Below are 4,320 nucleotides of genomic sequence, written 5' to 3' on the forward strand. Positions count from 1 at the left end.
TTCAATATCCAAATTTTCTGACATCACGTCCTGTCATCAAACCTCCAATACATTTCCATTTTATCAACAAGTACTGTATGTCCAACTTGCCATCTCAAACTCCAAAGATATACCCCAAGGGGTACCTCCACGTTAAAATCCAGCAAGCCCATTCAAATGCAAGGAAGCGCATCAAAACAGAGACGTTTTGCAAGGAGAAACATTACTCATTTACCTGTGGGAGATGAATGCTGCACTTGGACGACCTTACTTCTGTGCCCTTCATCTTCAATCTGCACACACAGAAAAGAGAAAACTGGGAAGAAACAAAAAGTGTTAGTGAAATGTCAAAACTCTGCATCTTTGAACATTCAACGAAGACGAACGGAACTGAAACAAGGGGTGAACACAGTGGGCCCGGACAAATAGGGAGACGAAACAGACAGACATGAACAGAACGCAACAAAACAGCCGGCAACCCACCACACACACTTTCACAACGGTCGTCCTGGGGCTAAGACCTGCAAAGAGGACATATCTCCATCCCAAGCTGGAGATATGATCCCAATTTCAGACCAAAGACCCAGGCAGGGGTAGCTTCCACCGCCGGTGACACAAGTTTCACCTCCCCCTTACCCCCCCCCCCTTCCCTCCCCGATAGACGTCACACGGAAAAAAGGTTACAGTTACTTAACAAAAACTTCGATGAAAACCGGCGTCTTCTCTCTTCGCAGCATTCAAAAGCTCCCTGTGGCAGAAAAAAAGAGCAAGTATACATTGTAAATTCAATATCCAAATTTTCTGACATCACGTCCTGTCATCAAACCTCCAATACATTTCCATTTTATCAACAAGTACTGTATGTCCAACTTGCCATCTCAAACTCCAAAGATATACCCCAAGGTCTACCTCCACGTTAAAATCCAGCAAGCCCATTCAAATGCAAGGAAGCGCATCAAAACAGAGACGTTTTGCAAGGAGAAACATTACTCATTTACCTGTGGGAGATGAATGCTGCACTTGGACGACCTTACTTCTGTGCCCTTCATCTTCAATCTGCACACACAGAAAAATGAAAACAGGGAAGAAACAAAAAGTGTTAGTGAAATGTCAAAACTCTGCATCTTTGAACATTCAACGAAGACGAACGGAACTGAAACAAGGGGTGAACACAATTTTCAGGCCAATTTTGCACACTTTTTAGCTGACACAATTCTCCAAATATTTCATGAGGCAGTGGCAAGATCACCAGCCAAGTTTGAAGTCTAAATATTTTTTTAAAATTCCTCAACATTTTGCACCTGCAAGTAAAGCCAATTCACTTTAATTGAAGCCTTAGACTATAGACTGGTACATGTCCAAGGTTTTCCAAAGATTGGCCTTTCAGAAGTCTGGTGGCATGACTATAGATAATTCTTTTGGCACAGTTGATTAATGCAGTTTTAAATGGGTGTCCCAAAGTTGTGAACTAGCATATTGCATGCCTTTCAAACCTAGACCTGTTCGGAACATTTTTGAACAATTGGGTTTGCTAATACTTTTGGTCATGGAGGTAAAAGGCCACCTGTTCTTGAATGTTTGTGCCCAAAACTAGCCCCACAAATAGGCGCACATTGTGCAGACCATTAAGCTTCCATAGACCTCATGCAGTGATAGCCTAATTACGCGCACTTCTCAAAATCATTACAAATACTGATGAGAACCGTCTCCAAGATGTTTGAGACACACATCAAATTAAAGCTTGTTTTATCATCTTTCATTTTCCTTGCAAATTTTTTTTTGGGGTGGGGGGGGGGGGGGTGGGGTATCCAATGTATCCAATTTCGAGAAAATTCCATCCAAAGATGATCAGCCCTAAAAGCAGGCCTGAAGCCCATCGCCATTTTGAAAATGGACGCCTACGCTCCATTGCAAAACAGTGCCATTTTAGGGCCTAATTTCATCCACATTCCACATTTATACGAGCTCACAGTTCTCTGCGTGGCTTTTATCGTTCTTTTTTACAAATCCTTAAGTTCACGGCCCTAAAAATGCTCTAATACCGGAGAATTTGAGGGCATGCAAATCGTGATTTGGCCGGCGTATGCAATTTTGGGCCTATTTACTGATCTGCACCAATGGTTCAATAAACTTCCTCACAATACGGAAGTCCAGTAATTTTGAGCCACTTTTTTATGGGGATGTCCCAAACATGAAGGCCTAAACAGAATTTCGGTAATACTTATCTTGAAGGACACGCGAATTTTTAAGAGTTCTATTCAAAACTGACTTTTGCAGATGACTGTCCAGCACCAAAGTGACTTTTGCAGGCTGAAGCAGTCTTTTTTCTTCAGATAAATTCATGTTAGTTGTAATTTTGAAAGCACGTTCAAAGAAAATGTGACTTTCCTACCGTTTTTCGCAGTTCGCCATCTTGTTTTTTAAAAATATATTTCCTGTTTGTCATCGTCGTCTTTAACCTCTCATAAATCAAAGCCCTGCCCCCCGTTCTTCAAAATTAAACCTGCTGATATTCAAGAAGGTATCATTGCCAACTGTTCGTTTGTGTCAAGAAATATCAGAATGTCACTTTTGAGTGTCATTTATTCAGTTGTTTTGGCGAGTCTTTTAACCTTATGTAGCAACGGGGTCCTAAAGGTAAGGATTACCAGAATTTCTGCTCACAGCTGCATGGATTCTCCTCCAGTGCAGTTCAAAAGTATTTTTTTTATATATTAAATTGATGTTACATGTATTTGGTTTACAATGTCCAAATCAGAAAGACAGGATCCAGACGCCACTTCTGAATTGTGTAAAATGTCTATGGAGCTAGAGTCAAGTGCATTTTCAAAGTATTTTTCAACAAAATAAACTGGAAATGTTTTTCAGCCCCAGATTCATGCCTTTTAAACATTTTTGCAATGACATGTATTTTAACTGCGTTTAGGAAATTCTGAGTGATGCTCGTTGAAAAACTTGTTAAATTTAATAATAAACATGTGTAGAGCAAAGATTTCATACTCAGATCCAAGATGGCGTTTCCCGCGTTTGGAGTTCGTGTCCCAAACCAACCCCCCCCCCCCCGAAAAATATTAACACACACACACACACACACACCCACACACATACAGTTCCACCAGTGAAAAAACTCATCAAACTGTGACAACCCACACCCAGCTCACTGCACAAAACCTAACCCAAAAATGCCTCAAACCAGAAATAACACTGTACAAGTCACACAACACGACCTACAATGTCGCAACCACACTGCAACAAACCACACCCAAACTCACCCCCCAAGCGCACTCACACACAACAAACCGAAAATATCAAAGCACACACAGGTAGGCATACATGCCAAATACTCACCAGCAGGAATACATCTTGAACACTGATTCTGTTACGAAAAAAATACTTAAAACCTCCGTATATATCCTACACAGACAGGGGCTGCATATTTCAACGAAAAAAACAACAGCACCCGATTCTTCCGCGCACGCGTCTACGGGGAGGAAATAGTCGATCGTTGCTTATTCATAGAATCACCTGTGTGTAGTCACCCGTTTACACCACAGGCCTATTTTCTGCTGCCCGAACAAAACGCACTTAATTTGATTCATAAAAGAAAAACCAAGACGCGGCTGGCAGCATTTAATGGAATGTGACTTTACATCTGCGAATTTAGATCTCGATAACTCGGACAAAGTGTAGACTATAATAAGTTATGCATGGGCGAATTACAGAAGGGCATTCTGATGCATAACGAGGGCCATGACGCAGTTGGATCCATGGAAGATTTCTATAATGCTCATTAATTCCTGGTATCGGGAGAAGTAAAATGATCATATTAGGCCAAAAAAAAAAAATCGGTCTCTGGTCAGACCAAAGTTCCTGAATTGACGCGGCCACGCGGATTTTTTTTTTTTTTTTTTTTCTTCTTCAAGCTCGGATTGTACAGACAAGGTAGGTACTATTTTGCTTTTTTGGTGTCCTCAAGTACATTGGTGTCCTCCATAATTTGCCTTGGTGCTTTCGATCATTTGCCTTGGTGCAATTTCCCATTCCTTGGTGCTCTTTGGTAAAAAAAAATGAGGAGGTGCGGAAATAGAGGGCGCTGTTGGAGCTACCGCGGAACATTTTGGAAAAAAAAAGATCGACGCGCATGATTAAAATCGACGCGCGCGCTGACCAGAGACCGACTTATTTTTTTTTTTTGGCCTTATCACCGGTTCAACATTCGGTGTTAAGGATACTGAGCAAAGGCGAAACAGAAAATAATTGGAGCAATACTCTACCCTACAGCCGCGCAAAGCTTTGGTCAATTTATTATTACCAGGATCAGGAGAGGGGTTCATCGGGTCC

The sequence above is a fragment of the Patiria miniata genome, unplaced genomic scaffold, assembly GCF_015706575.1.
Source record: "Patiria miniata isolate m_02_andy unplaced genomic scaffold, ASM1570657v1 HiC_scaffold_14, whole genome shotgun sequence".
NCBI classification, from domain to species: domain Eukaryota; kingdom Metazoa; phylum Echinodermata; class Asteroidea; order Valvatida; family Asterinidae; genus Patiria; species Patiria miniata.